This window comes from Zootermopsis nevadensis, unplaced genomic scaffold (genome assembly GCF_977971745.1).
Source record: "Zootermopsis nevadensis isolate Lab colony 2312 unplaced genomic scaffold, Znev_1.0 Znev_ptg000022l, whole genome shotgun sequence".
Lineage (NCBI taxonomy): Eukaryota > Metazoa > Arthropoda > Insecta > Blattodea > Termopsidae > Zootermopsis > Zootermopsis nevadensis.
The window spans coordinates 2474193-2490145 of record NW_028259154.1 but is presented as its reverse complement, the minus strand read 5'-3'; the positions used below and the strand labels follow the sequence as shown (position 1 = coordinate 2490145).

Below are 15953 nucleotides of genomic sequence, written 5' to 3'. Positions count from 1 at the left end.
AATAAAGATCCTACACCGCGCTGATGGGTAGTGGAGAAATGAACATCGACATATTCGTCGCCATGAATACCTGAGACTGGCAGTGACCTTGAAGAGACTTGGCTTTCAAACAGGAAAAACCCCGACTAACTTCGAAGCACCTTCAGCAAACAACTAATTGCAAAGCAAAAGCTAGCATTTGACCTTAGAAATTGTGCGCGCAAACACCCCTTTCTCTCTTTTCGCAAAGAGGCCCCATTTTGTTTTGCTACCACAAAGCAAACTGAAACCAAAGAAAGGCTATTTGATAAAAAGCTGCAGAATTGCGTACTCAGGCTGTGTGACCTGTATTGCTGGTTGCAGAAAACGCGGTCTAATTACCGAATTACAGAGGCGACAGAACAGAGAAGTTAAAAATCCCTTGCCTCATGCAGTAGACGATAATGATGGTGGATACTGCCCATTGTCTAAGTTACTGCATACTGATCAACACGACGTTTCGGGAGTTGTTTCGACTCCTGTCCTAAGGAGATTCGTTGCCATTAGACTTAAGGATTTTGTCGATATTAGCTGCAACGGTTGAAATAAAATTCGTTACGTTTTGAGAACTGGTAAATTATGAGCCTACATATAGAACAGTGAGATTCGATCAGGATAGGACGGCCGAAGATGGCATCGAGTTATATATACGGTGTTAGATAGGACTGAGAACACGCAGCTACAAGGCGATTTTGATGAATGTTCCAAAGCATTAAGCCACGAAGACAAAATTCCCCTCATTCTTAAGCTCAGCAACTCACGTGAAATATCATCCTGTCTGCCTGGCCGCTTCGCCCCACCACAAGGAAGCTGAGTCCTGTGATCTCCAAAGCCGGTCTGAATGTGGTGGCTGGTGCAGAGAATCGAACTCAAATCGTCCAGCTTATAGCCAGCCACGTGGCTAACGAAGGTATCTCGAAAGACAGTCAGTGCCACCTGGTGAGATACTCGCCTTCTGCACTGGGAGCTCCAACAGGCAACTTCGTCGCTCCCCGTACTGTACCCTGATGGGACAGGGTTCCATTAGGGCCCACTAAGGGATTCCGGCAGAGGCGGTAATGGCGAAGGAGAAAAGAAACTTTGCAAAAGGAAAGAATGGGGAATTGTGGCTTCTGCCACGAGTGCCTGCTACTTTGCTCTTGAAGAAGCTCCGGACAGCGCATTGTTCAGCTGCAGACAAACAAGAAGTAGGGGGGTGACGTGTCGCCTTGTCCGCTGGACGCCGGTCCTCATCAGTTCAGTGCCTGGACGTTTCGCTGTGGGACTCTAAATTGCTACAGGAAAGTGGTGATTAATGATGACACGAGGGTGAAGACGGGTGGCAGGAGGTGATGAAACCAGCAGAGTCGACGAGTAACAGGAAGACCAAGGAGACGATGGGAAGATAATTTCGATGTCTTCACAATGTCATTAAATTTGCACTTTCCTGTGAACGAGATTTACGGTGCGTTCACAGGAATTTAATTAAAATGTTTATCTAGGGAACTAAGGTGCTTCAAATGCATGCCTTAAGTTATAAAGTACGCTAAAAGCCTACTAGAATATCTTATGCGATGCCACGTAACACAAGATTCATAAATGGACAAGGTATGATGTCGAGGAAACGCATTTCGACAACGACGAAATTTATTTAAAAATAGAAACCTTCAACCCCATCTGTTGGCAGATAATCTCGGGCGATTTGGATGAAGGAAATGTATGATCCGCCACGAAAGTTATGTCTGATTAACTCCATGGACCAAATTCTATCAAAGAAACTAACAGTCGCTCAGCTGGTTAAGAAATTCCCAACATTTTATGAAACCCGAAGGGTCGTGACCTATTGACACGCGCTAGCCACTGGATCCTGCCGCAAGCCATTTGAATCTAATCTATACTCAACCCTATTTCCTCTTTAATATTATCCTCCCATCCACACTCATGTCTTCCTAGTGTACTCTTTCTTTCGTTGCAACAATTCTATCACGAAAACAGAAATAAGTTATTGTTTTCGACCGAATTAGTTTATTTAGATAATTTCAAATATTTTGATTCGACTTCAGACCACTCTATTCCGTATTTAAGTAACATAAATAAATATGATATAGATGCAAAATGAATAAAGACAAAGCACAGTGTTTAAGACTGAAGGCAGTGTTTAACATGACCAATTAAAAATATCCTACTCACACAAAACGATTCCATATTCATAAACAAATATTCACTATCAATAAGGACTTTCGTACTGAATTACATGCCTCTGAGGAGACATAAGCAGTTGAGGAGGCATCCTCTAATGGACAACGACCTGACCATCTTTCTGTTAAAATTTAGAAAATAATTATGGTTTTGTGGTGGCCAATCTGCAGACATCACATGTTACGTGCGTCTGTGCGTCTTAGAGTGGCTTTTGCACGTTCTCCTGGCGCTGTACAATGACGCACTTGTGAACTTTTCCCATTATCTGTATATGTACGCGGATTTCAGAACTTTTCCACAGAAAGAAGCCACGAATACCTCCTTATAAATCATCTCTGATTAGGCTCTGTGAAGTTTCTGCAGTGCCGGACCGCGTTCTTGTCCTGTGAATGAATTCATTTGTTGTGGAGGTTGTCCACTGCTCAGAGGATGCGGGGTGTAGCCGTCTGGTTGAAGTGGCTACCGGGAGGCAGACATCTTGATGGGCTGGAACCCACTGGGAGGCTCCATGCTGTGCGATGACAAATGACGCACTAGAAGCAGAAATGAGGGCCCTTCATGCATCAAGCATCGCAGGCAAGGTGCTCGAGGGTCATTATGCTGCAGGTCTCCAGAGGTCATTAAGAGGAGCTCTGGTTTTCCAGTGCAACGGCAGAAACATCATTTATGACAGTGGATAGATGCGCTCCTGAAAAGTCCGCCTACAGCCCAGACATTTCTTTGCTATTCTGCATTCCCCACTGAGCGTTGTTATGAATGATCTTCTCTCAAGGCAACAGACGAACTTCAGTTCCTCACTCGGTCCGTGGAAAAGTGTTCCTTGTGGCCTGATACCCCCTCAGCCAGCCAGGAACACCTGTCTTTGCCCTGGCCAATGGTTCACAAAACCACTCTATTCAGAGCCAGAAGAATCCAATCTACTACTTCCTACACTATTTCATAACCTGAACTAACCTACCACAAGATGTCCTCCTTTTGTAAAAGTGCCGTGAGCCTGTGCCGTCCTCACGCCACTGTTTCCGTAGGCGGCAAACGTCTCCTTCCTCCTTTTCGTAATAATAATTTCTTCTGGTATTCATTATATGTGTATCCGTACGATCCGACTTTATTCTTAATTGAAAATATGCCCACGTCCTGTTTATAATTTAGTAATCTTTCGTGGACTGCCTACTCCCTCGTCGTGGTGGAAGGCGTAGTACACTGTTGCCAAGACGGTCTTCTTAGGTTGAAAGAGGAAAGTTGACTTTAACTTGCAAGTGGCGGATTTCAGCCCCAGTGGAGGCAAATCGTCTGGGAAGTGACTCTTGTCTTTCAGGTGAATAGGCTTAGTCGGAATTCAAACCATCGGTCCTCCAGGTTGGTAACCCCATCGCATCGCAAGCTTCAACTTGTTTCTCGCAAATAGATTACCCAAGAATCATTTTAATATTATTCTCCCACCTACATGATATACGTTGCAGATCTTAAGTAATCTGAAAGGTAATTTCTTTACTCACGGTTTTGCTGTTGTATGGAGGATTTATTCGAATTGTTATTCTAACGTCAAAGTGGACCTTGTTCACAAAGTTGATTGTCTTCCCGGACGTGGAAACTAACCGGCATTTCAGGGGTGCTTACTGCCTCCATCATCAGGGCGATAAAGGCAGTCAGCGCCTCTGAAACTTCGGTAAACTGTAAACACGTTGCAATATCCAAGAATACAGTTTTTATAATCGCCGCCATGAGAATTTGAAATCTTACCAACTTATTTATTCTTGCTATGTTTGTTCTGTACTGCAGAATATTTGAGCAACGTGATTACGTGTTTCACTCACTACTATTTACTTGGTAGCATCTGAAACGTTAATTATGTATCAGTGTGTTGCCACCCAACGAATTAACATCGTCATCACAGTCTGTGACGTAAGCAGCTTAATACCACGCCCTCCCGTGCCTCTTCGTAATTTGACCGATGATAAATTCTAGAACGAACTTCAAATAAAAGTTTGCGTATACGGAATTATGATCCTGCAATGACAGCTTAAATGGCCACGGTAGTCTAGCGGTTATAACGACGCTGGCCTTGTAGTCCTGGGGTCTCGGGTTCGATTCCCGGCGGTGCCCGGATTTATAACTTGTGTTGGGCAAGGCCGTGGTCTAGGCAACACGGAGTTTTCCTCCGGGGGCTTCCCCGGTTTCTCCGTGGCATCCCATTCACACACAGAAGAAGGCAATGGCAAACCACTTCTGGATCATCTGCCAAGAACGTATATGAACAGGTCCCAGTCCGAGAAAAGGATGGAAGGATCCTGTTCATATGGACCTGTCCTCAGACAGAACACTGAAAAAAGAAATGACAGCTTAATTAGAGGAATACTCTATTGGGTCCTGTTCATTGTATGATGTAGGTACACCTGATATACACGACGTTTCGGGGGTTGACTCTGTTATTCACATGACTTGTCACTTTCCAACGAATTTACAACTTTCAACTTCTGGTCAGAACACCTGGGATAAACCCCGGCATCATCCGTACGCAGGTCTAGTACGCTTCTCATGAGATCACCACAGATGTGACAAAGAGATGGTTGTTGTTTTAACATCGCTAAACTCAGAATGCGCAAACTTTTAACCAACCAAATAAGCAGTCCAGTGCGGTTAGCCTGTTTCTGTTGCAAGTGGATGATAACACGCGGAACCTATACAATATGAAGCATTTTAAGTTGTCGGACACAAATGCAAGGTAGCATTTAACTCGGGTAAGTGGCTTAGAATATGAACACTTGAAAGCATCAGATGGATATGACCTATCAACTGTGTGTTCGTTTTCATACGTAAAGAATGCCACGTGTTTCGTCTCATACTTCAATTTCTTATCGTAAGGTGCGTTTTAATTTCATTCATTTGTTGTCTATTTTTTTTTGGGGGGGGGGGGGGGGTAGACGTCTCGCTTAATTACTAGTTATTCCGACAGAGGCTTCTCGTAGTTTCGACCTGCCTACAGACACGGGTCGGCCTCCCTCCCACTTCTGACGATCATCTTATATCCTCGTAAGACCCTACAAAATGTACGACGCGTTTCGTGGATGGGGACGCACCACAGGAGTTTAGTAAATGCATACAATAGGCTTACCAAAGTTGTGAAGTGAAATTGCGCTCTGTCGTATAATCATTGCGGTTCTTTAACAAGTATATTATATTTTACTGCGTTGTGTGCGAATGTCATTATCTAAAGATTAATGTTTGTAGTGAAATGTGTATCAAAGATGTTCACATAGACCACATTAGTAAAGTCGTGGCGAAGTGCTCTCTAAATTTAAACTCAAATAAATTCTTAAATCGGCAATATGCGTGTATGATTAAGCTTTCTGAATTCACTTTTCTATGCAGGTCTGTTCGCGTGGGCCTCCTGTTAATTGAAAACGTGTCTTTAAACAAATTAATATCATCGAATGCGTTACGGATATGCAGTGGCGTTTGTAAGCTTTATTGCACTAGGAAACAAATACAAGTATATTAGATATGACACAGATTATGCTGGGAAATGTGTTCGTTCATATTCGTGATCAAATATGTTCACTTTATAATTTCCGTGCATCTGTACTCTTAAGAATGTCTTCACTGATGTGGAGGACGGCTTACAATTTCTTCATTAATGAGGCATGTAGAATAAACTTTTCCAGACGTTGTTTAGTTAAAAAGGCAAGATTTAGAAATTATTTCTTTTGTAAATCGCCGTTTGTTATAACCGTTTAAGTCTTAGGGGCTCTCAAAATTTCAATTTCTACGGTAAAATTAACCCCTTCTTACAGACTCGCGGGCTATCGTCGACTGTTTATTGAAACATCATGGCACTGATTTGAAAACGCTGCGCAAATAGATTCATTTATTATTCCATTGTAATGTTTAAAAAATTAGTTGCTCTGTTATTTTTACTAAGTATTTAGTTAAAGTAACTTAAATAAAGAGCAGCTATTTTAAAAGCGGTGCATAAAGCCGCTCTTTAATTCTCAGTCGCCAGCTCGCTAGCCCAAATGCTGCTCGTGACGTCTGTTTTGCGTCGAATTTCCTTCTCGCCCTTTTGTTTTGTTATTCGGGGCAGAGAGAATAGTAGCAACATCTGTAACCGGCGTCCTCGTTGCGAGCTAAAGGTTGCAAGATGCAATGTTACTGAACTCCTTGCCTCTCTGTGATTTACGATTGATTACAATTTGCCTTGCACCTTTGCGTAGTTATAAAGAGGGCACTGCATTGCGAAATTAGTACAAAGGAATATCTGGCTGTCATCGCCCTGATGAAGGATGCAGCAAGGACCTCTGAAACGTCTGTAAACTTCTACCAGACGACACGGCGCAACAACCCAGAAGACAGCCATCTTCAGACTCAAATCCTAAGACAGTTTGTTAAAGGTGCGATTGAATTTTGCTGGCCCAAGACAGTGACTGGTTGAGGGCTTTGGTTTACTCGGTGATGAACCTTCGGGTTCCCAAAGCCATCTAGTTAATTAGTTAGTTTGTTTGTTAAAGGTAGGAGCCGGGGACTGGACGACCGAGGTTCGATCCCCGACGGGGGCAGAATAGTTTTGCCCTGGCCTCTGCGTCTAGACGGGATCTGAGGTCGGTTCAGCCTCGTACCCAAAGGGTACCGGGCTCCTTTCCCGGGGGTAAAACACGGCCGCCGATCCCTCAACCCCATCTAGTGCAGAGGTTAAGAATGAGTGGGAGCTATACCTGCTCTCCCCCAAAGCGCCTACATGGCATGTAGCGGGACTGCTTTACTTTTGTTTGTTCAATGTTACGTTCTTGTACAGCACTGCACTAATATTTCAAGCATTCCTACGCTAAATTATTGAACGGTTAACGGTCGACGTAACTGAAATAGCGCGGTGTTCAATTGGCATTGTAACGTCCATTTTTTTGTCGTACATCCAATGAACTGAAACATTTTATTATGTTCCCGTTCTGCGTTTATTTGTTAGCCCGTAATGGAGGGTCCCTGAAGCATCCTTCAAGGTTCTACGTGAGGCAGTTAGGGTGATTTGAGGTGTTTTACTCCTCAATCAAAACAGAAATAATTGAACATTGTCCGTTACAAGTCGGATTCTATTTTACTGCCACAAATTTTTCAAAAGGTCGAAAAATTCCAAGAAACACCTTGGTCTTCAACAGCGATCCATAAAACCTCTTATAACAATCGCACAGTGGAGCCTTGTTATAATATCGAACGCAGCCTCGACTCATCGATATACTTCACACGGCCAGACAAAGGTGAGTCCTGTTGGCGTATATAAGGCAAATAAAAGTGTCGAAAAACTTGTACGAAGTTTTGGCATTCCCAATCTTACGTCCAGCAGAGAATCCCAAAAGGAACTCGCAGTTCCTCTGAAACACAGATTTCCCTCTCCGGACTTCCGTAGGGAGCGATAAACAACCAGGGGAATGCTGTATCGCCGTCAACGAGCTGGTTAAATATCCTCTTGCGTTCGTCGTCAATTTTCTGACGTTCCAATAGTCACACAAAGGTACGGAGGGTCTCATTCATCGCTGTAACTTAAGGCGATGAATTATGCAAATATTTGGAATCGGAGGTTTATTCCCGTATCCCTTGAGATCGTCGTCAAACTTTTGCGAGAATCACGCGTCTACCGTGTTCACGCTTTCGCAGACATGACGTCACGGCGAATTTGAAAGAGCAGAGCCTCAGGTTCCACCTGCCAGGCATCAAGCCCAAACTGACGAGTGTGGCTCGTCACTCGTCCCTGTCAACGCCTCGCAGTTTTTGTGGGTAGTAGCAAAGACCTTGTATTCGGGGGAAAAAAAACAATCCACAGCGATGCAAGCAAATACGTCACGCACTCCGGGACAGAATGGCCGGTCAGGCGAAGACTCGGATAGAAGTTTCGAACGTGGTATTTTGTGTGCTGGTTTACCGAAACATGAATTATATCAAAGTTTCGACGAAACGTTTCGTCATTTTTCGAATTTCTGGAAGAATCCCACTTTCTCCCACTTTGCTTCAAGATTCCATCACTAAATTTTATGAAATTTAATCGTAAAAAATTTCCCTCATATTTTTATCGAATCATGTGTTGCTCGAAATAATTTTACTTCATGTCTGCATTATATTTTAAATTACAAACGTGTCAGACGTAATGAGAACTGTTTTGCTAGTTTCTCACGATTATTGTAAAGCTCGATACTATTATTTCCATCATTGTCACTAATCTAATTATTTAATTATGAACAATATTATTATAAAATAAAACCTTTCAGTTGTTAAGTGAACATGATTATTAGTGAACCTTCTGGCCCACTATAAAGAGCACTGCGTATTCTTAAACGGACGTTTCCTGTCTCGAAACGAGCCAACGGCCACAGTTAAAGATCGAAGTGACCTAAATCATCGTCTGTACATTCATTCGTTGCTTTGTATTATCCTCTCGTTATCTCCACCAGACGTCTCTCTGCTTCATTTGGACTACCCTTCACGTTGCCATTAACCCTCCTGCACTGCTCCCCGGTACATAATTCGCCCCTCCACGACCATCGCCTTCTTGCGCACTGATACGAACAAATGGGACTCGCTCGTACAATCTTAATTTGAATCAAGGGCATTGGGACTTGTGTACACTGCGAAATAATTCTGTACACTGAAATGCCCTTGTGCTCTTTAAGATCGGGAAGGAATAGGCTACATCTGTGGAACGCAAGTGTACTCATTTCTCAAGCAATGTTTATTAACGCGGATTACGTTTAGAGCTGTTGCAGAAAATGTACAGTGACTGTACCAGTTCTTTATTTACGTCATTATAGTTGTAACTATAACATGTTTACTCTGTCGGTATTAGGGAACATGGCGGACGACGGCCAGGTACCGATTTAAATGTTAACAGAAAATTATGTGAACATTTTATGTGATTTGTGTTCTGAATGTCGTTATCATACGTATCGGCCCTGGCATAATAAGTTTCGGGGTTACAAAACTTATGATGATTTAGATTTCGAAATTTATTTTCATCAATCAGTTTCTAAATTGGCCAACTCTCCAAAATTGTGAAGTCTACGTACATTATGGAACATAATAATAGTAGGCCTTGGTGTGCATTTTAACTATAAATAATATCTTATTCTGCGGAGAGAACGTAAGATGGTTGTGCTGAATAAGAACGTCACTGACTTCTTACGAAGCACCAGTGAGAATGTTTGAAAGCAAGAGAAGAAATTTGTACGTTATAACGCGGAACTTCGCGATCTGTGAAGGTACTTATTGTTACGACAGCGAAACCGGAACGGAGTTTGTTTACAGCCAGGACGGGGAGGAGAAATGTTTCTCGAGAAAGAACTGCAAAGACCGAACGGAGATGGCGAGACGCCATTAACATGAATCTTACGGACGCAGGGCGTGAATTTGGAGGACGACCGACCTGACTCAGGATCCCGTCCAGTAGCAGTGTTACTGATGTACCGCTGAGTTTTGCTGCCAGTGTTATTTGTTCAAAAAAAGAAAATGTTTCGTTCGTAAACGTAAGATAAAAATTGAAAAAAGTCCTCGTTAATATTCATAAGTCAGGCGGCAAAATATTTCACTGTGGATTTCTGTTCATTCTCTCATCTACATATTACACAGTTTATTTGAAGACATTGCCATCAACAAAAATTACGTAGCGTCGAAGAATAAAATAATTAATAAGCAATGGATCTGAAAGGATGTGGGAAAACGCAGTTCAGTTCTAATTTAAGACATTTTCCTGGATGTACTGCGGAAAATCTCGAAAATCCTTAGTCACGTTAGGCGGAGTTTTGGCCGAGATATGTGTACAAGACCTCCCGATTACGAATTTGGACTGTGTCCCACTCGGTCGCCATATTAGGTGTCATACTTCGGAAAATGTCACCAGTGTCATCAGTGAGTGTTTGCCTGAATTTTTTTTTTATTTGGAATAATTTCGTAATAGTTTTGAAAGAAGTGTCAGAGTAAATTACGGACTATAGAAAATGTTTGCCAAGGCTAACACTTCAGACTCTCATTTTCCAAGCGGGCCGGTCGCCTTGTGTCGGCTAAGTCTTTCTGCCCGACGCGGTCCAGCCCATACGGAAAATCCTCCTAAGTGAGAAACGGGCGGCACACCACAGCAGATGAGAAGACATTCCTCCGGTAGCAGTTGGTGCTGATCCGTGTGTAGCAGCTGGTATTATCTTCGAAGCAAGCGACAGTCCTTAGCTCCGTGAATACTCGATGTTGTAATCGAGAGACAGAGGAAACCACAAAGATGCAGTGAATGTCGCAAGTCTTAATTAAATTCGAGAACTATCTTTCGAAACGCAATTCCTACCTTCTGACCCCTTGGCACACGCACACACAGTACGTCATGACACTTGTTTCGTTACCACGGATGTACATAATAAAGCAGGATGAGAGATGGACCATCTTCAGATACACTCAATTTAGTAACGATGGTGAATAATAGAATCAGATAAATTAATTTGTGGTTTATGTTACAAAAATATTAAAATATTACAATATTACTTTACATGGAGGGTAAATAAAAATCTGTTCTCTTAATACCTGTGTCGTACAAAGAATCTGAACCACGGTGCAGGAGAGACGAGCTTGCAACGACGTCCATCGGTAAAATGAAATAGCCTGTGTGTTAAGAAAATTTCACTCGGATACAAAAGATACTTTCAGAAACCGGAAAAAGAAAAACAGGTTTGTCTTTTGTCGTGTGCAGAAAGGGGGGGGGGGGTGCGTGTATGAATACAACTGAACATTGCGCTCTTCAAGCTTTGATTTTCCCAAGCAAAACCTAGAAAAATTAGCTAACTGATAACGATTTTCCCATGAAACCGGCTGGATAACGAGTGATATTATTTGTCATTTAAAGTCATATTTCTTCCTTACAGTGCGTAAGTCGCTGTGTAAACTTCCGTTAGAGGATAGAGACCTGCAGGGTTTATTTTGTTTTATTTCGTGAAACAACATCGTTTATTAAAGAATTTTGTTCTTTCCGAAGTACTGAGAGGACTGGGCGCAAATATTTTATAAGCGTTTCTCTAAGCAAACTCTACTTAATAATACAAATCCAGTCGCTTTTTTTCCGCGAGGAATCTGTTCCTTTTATCTCTGGCTCATGGTTTAGAACTCAGAATTAAAATCGCATATTGTAAGCACACTGTACGGATTTATGTTTCCCGCCAATTATTCTTGAACGACAGTGCTTAATTCAGTTCCGAAATGAAGATTCAGGATCTGAATACGTTCAAAGTTGCAGGGAATTTAGGGTCTTCTTAGAACTAATTCGTGGCCTTTTGTGCGTGTGTTTATTCCCACTTGTGTCCGAGCTCAAATATCCTTGGAGCAAACATTTCAGATTCACAGAAGGCCACATGTGAATTGCTGTGTGGTGTAACTTAAAGTTCTCGCGCTTAGCTAAAGCAGCCGAGCAGGTGGCTGGCTGGCTTATCGATTCGAGGGCACAGCGCAGATGTGTGCACAAATCCCAGGGACCGAGATTTGAAATCGCCAGGTGCCGGGCTCACACATTAATGAAGTGTATGATCTTTGCAGGTAAGAAACAACGCACCCAAAAATTAGCTTTGCGTTGAATTTCCATGCAAATGTTAACAAGGTTACTCCAAAAAAATAGTGGATGGAATCTAATAAAGCAGGGCGAGGTTAACTGGGAATGCAGAATGCATGGAACAGATACGAAATTAATAAATATTTATAGCCGTGGATAATATTAAAGTGTATTTGAAAGGAATACAATAGGAAAGTTTAGACTTTATCCGCGTGGCTCAGGATGGAGTCTTTTAGTGGACTTTCAGGATACTGTGTTTGTCCTCAGGTCCCGAAAAGGCGTCGATCTTACTCTCCAGACGTCCGTGGTTTGCGTTGTTTTGCATTCGTTTAGTCTGGAACATCCACGCGCACACTGAAACTGCAATATCCCTGTATTTCGTGACAGTGCGTTATTTTATTGGTAGAGGCAATTGAAATTGATAATGCTGAAGGCTCAGAGTATAAATAATCAGAAAAATATGTATTAGTTTTTTTGTAATTCACATGCGTGCATAAATATGATTCTGTAAGGCACAGAATCCTTTAAGAGGAAATAATTCCCAACCCCTCGTCTTATCAACCAACATTTACTATGCGGATAGATGACGAGAAGGTGCTAATTTGTTGTGGAGACGACTAATTACTTCTATTTTACTTGAACATTGTCATATATATATATATATATATATATATATATATATATATATATATAAGCCTACATGTGCCTGTATTTGACTGTGTACTGAGTTGTAGAAAGATAAACAGACTCAGAGACACAACTCGGCTATAACAAAGGTAGTTCAGTTGTATTTCGGATTACTGACGTCGCATCTAATTTAGCCCGGAAGCAAGCCATTCGAACTTTCCGGTGGCGTTCGTAAATCGTCCGAGGCAAATGTTCACATGCCACACCCAAACAGACAACGATCGCCTAATCCTTCTTCCCCGCGTGTTTTGTAATTTCACCACCGCATCGCGCCTTGGACGTTGTAGTTGATACAACGTCGTATATTAACAGAATAAGCACCTGAGGTCAGTTCTAACGGCCGTCCACTAAGGCAGACACATTTTCTCGCCATCCGTCGAGCTCTGATTCAGTGGATTCTCTGCGAGCTTTTCAAGCACGGGTTAAGTGCAGTCCGCAGGCCACCCGAAGAAAGATGGACCTCATTACTGAAGGGTCTACCGTTCGTGGCGTCTATCTGCTCCGGAAAGGATTTATCGGTCTTGGGAATTAGACCAAATGCAGTTCTTATGTACTTCAATGGCGTGTCCGAATCTCTCGAAAAATGAAAAGAATTTCTATCGGATGGGATGTGAGTTGAAAGACTGGATAATTTATAATTGATCTTTTCAATGTTTCCGCTGTGTTGGCGACAGGAATTTATATTGGTCTTCGAGGTTTGTTTCCAAATATTTTTGTTGACTGTGGCTCTGGTGCATGGCGGGAGACAATTCGGCGGTGTACAGGTGATGGAATTGTCAAACTCTGTGTGTAAAATAACTGAAAAGATGCAGTAAACAACTTTCTTGACGACAGAAGTAGAATGTTAACACCACAGCAAAATACGATCATGGACCGATTCTGTTCAGTTTACGTCTTAGTAATCTATTCGCATTTTCAGTTTAATGTCATCGTTACGTCTCGTTAATTTTTTCCAAATGAACGCTTTATTTATCCGCGAAAATAAAGTAACGAAGGCAAAAAGCGAGTGTCGCGACACTGAGATACGTCTCGGTCGCCAAATGTCGCAACTTCGTTTTAGAATATTAAAAGATGAAATAAGTTCAGGAAACAGCAATACTAATTTTTTTATATTTCGCCTGTTGTCATGTTTTCTTTATGAACATACTGCACATTTTATTTGCAACACGTCGTAAGTAATGGCGATTATCTGAGCAATGCAATTTATTTGGATGGAATATAAAGCGAATAAATTGTAAAAATAATCTAATGAAATTTGAAATACAAGAAGAGCTCTCAAAACGTCTCAGAAAAAATAAAGACCGACGTTAGAGAGACCTGGTTATTACAGAGAAGAGACATTCGACGTTTCTGCTTACACTCATCTTGCAGGATAATTAAAGTCTCAGATCGCGTACAAGTGAGTGACAACGGAGTTAAAGGAAGTATCATCACGCAAACAGAGCAATCCGCTCAACAAAGAGACAGCAAAAGGCACTGGAATGCGAAAGTCTGGGGTGAGAATCTCCTAGCAAAGAATATTTTGGTGCTTTTGTACTGGGAAATAACAAACATACAAAGTGACGAAGCTGAGAACATTCCAAAATGGAGCAGGAATTGATGTGACAGAGGAACGAACATTCTGTGTTGTAACAATGGAAATCAGCCCTGAAGAAGGCAGTGCGCGAAAGTGAGGCAATTTGGAAGACAGTTGCGTTGTTGATAGAACAGGTTTTACTGGGTTTAACAAGTTGATAGCCTAGTACGATAAGAAGAACTGAAATGCTGTCATATTTCAAAAAATCTTAAAATATTAAAACTTTCAAAATGAAGTTTTATACGGTGAATGAAACTGTCTCTTTCAGGTTCAATAGACGCAATTGGCAAGGGGGTCTTGTTGGTGGGAGGGGTAGCAGCTAACGAGGGAAGCAAACACTAAGATGTCTATCTTCTGGGTTTGTCTGATGGAAGTTCACCGACGTTTCAGAGGTTGTTGCTGCCTCCTCCATCATCGCCCTGATGATGGAGGCAGCAAGGGCGTCTCAAAGAGACTACGCGGCGCTACAAAGCAGAAGACAGCCATCTTAGTACTGAAAACATCAAATCCCACGAAGCACACGCTGTCCAGGCTTTCGAGACTTCTTCTTCTTATTCTTTTTCTTCTCAAGTTGCCTCAGGTAATATTTTTTTCTCTCGTTGTTACGCGTAGGCTTTAGATTTCTTCTTTAAAGCATGAGGTATTGGAGCATCCGAAACGCACGTGTTGATCCCGACCACAGGATTGACTTTTAACCACGTGCGACGTTCTGGATCAATACACAGATTACGATACAAATAAATCAGAAAAGCTAAGATCTTGTAATAGAAAAATTGGTGTGATTAAACGTTGTTAATCTGTGAAAACGTCCGTGTTCAGGGTCTCATTAATAAGAGTGTTCTTGTTCAATACATGATGATTTATATTGACCGATAAATTAACTTTAATCTTCTGCTTAATTTATGTAACAATAATTACATAAAGATTTAGTGACCTTTAAATACTCGTCTGTATTGACATTGTAATTACAGGCGTTTAATAATTTTACTATTTATTGGGACAGCCTATTTGAATTCTTCTCCTTGATAAGTGCCTTGTTCAGAAACCGTTCAGCAGTGTTTGTGTATGAGCAGGCAGGTTTATACAGCAAGGGGTGTGGGGGGGGGGGGCGAGACTGCCTTATTGACAGACGCACTGATGATGGTCCAAAACTGGACAAAAACAGTGCTATGAAATAACAAAGCCTTTGAGAAAAGAGTTTTCGTAGACAGAAAACACAACATTAATGAAAAGAGAAAATTCTCGCTGCTGACGTCGATGTTAAATTCAAGGGAAAGCCACGTTCGCGGACGTCGAAAGCCTCCCCTCTGCTGAGCGCCCGACCTCTCTCTGCAATTTATCCCTTTGGTGCGAAGGTGTGTGGCGTGTGGCGTGTTTTGTTAGCAAGGGTTCACGGGCCGCTTTGTTCTCTCTCGCCTGTAGATGGCAGGTAAGGACGGGGAGAAATGTTTTTGTATTAGAATGTTGGTAGGAGTGGGATGCCGCAGCTTGTCCAAACAAAAGGCGATCGCAATAAAAAGACGTGTATGGAAGTCAAGTAATGCGTGTTGCCATGTTAAGGGGATATTGGGTTTTGGGTACTGGAGTGTTCGGGAAGGATTCTATCCATAAAGAAAGGCGAAACAAAGGCTCTCTCGTAGTGAGTAGTGGGGGGGGGGGGGGAAGAGACGCTAAAGACGGTCTCCGCATTTAACCCTTTACATCGCAGTGGAAATCAGACTTCTGTGTTTGCATCGCCTGCTATAACGCTGAATTCTTCGCGACATATGTACTTCCGGGTTCTTGAATTAGTGCTTCAATGGATTGGAGGACATTATGCGCGTTACTGTACGGAAAAGTAAATAAAGTCTGTCGTCTTGAGTCTCTGTTCCTCCACGACTTTGCAGGCGAACACGAATCAGGATCATCGGGCCTCTTGGTAAATAATAATTGGAA

At 42.2% G+C, this 15953-nt stretch overlaps 1 long non-coding RNA gene across 2 annotated transcripts; it reads right to left on the bottom strand.

Annotated features, from left to right (window-relative positions):
• Positions 1-2034: 2034 nt before the first annotated feature.
• On the bottom strand, positions 2035-4017 carry LOC147872940 (uncharacterized). Of its 2 annotated transcripts, none has more exons than XR_015536581.1 (2): positions 3937-4017; positions 2035-2729 (listed from the first exon to the last, which is right to left on the bottom strand). It is a non-coding gene; the product is annotated as an uncharacterized LOC147872940 (long non-coding RNA). The 2 variants fall into 2 exon arrangements; XR_015536580.1 differs by having other exon boundaries at positions 3693-3999.
• Positions 4018-15953: the final 11936 nt, after the last annotated feature.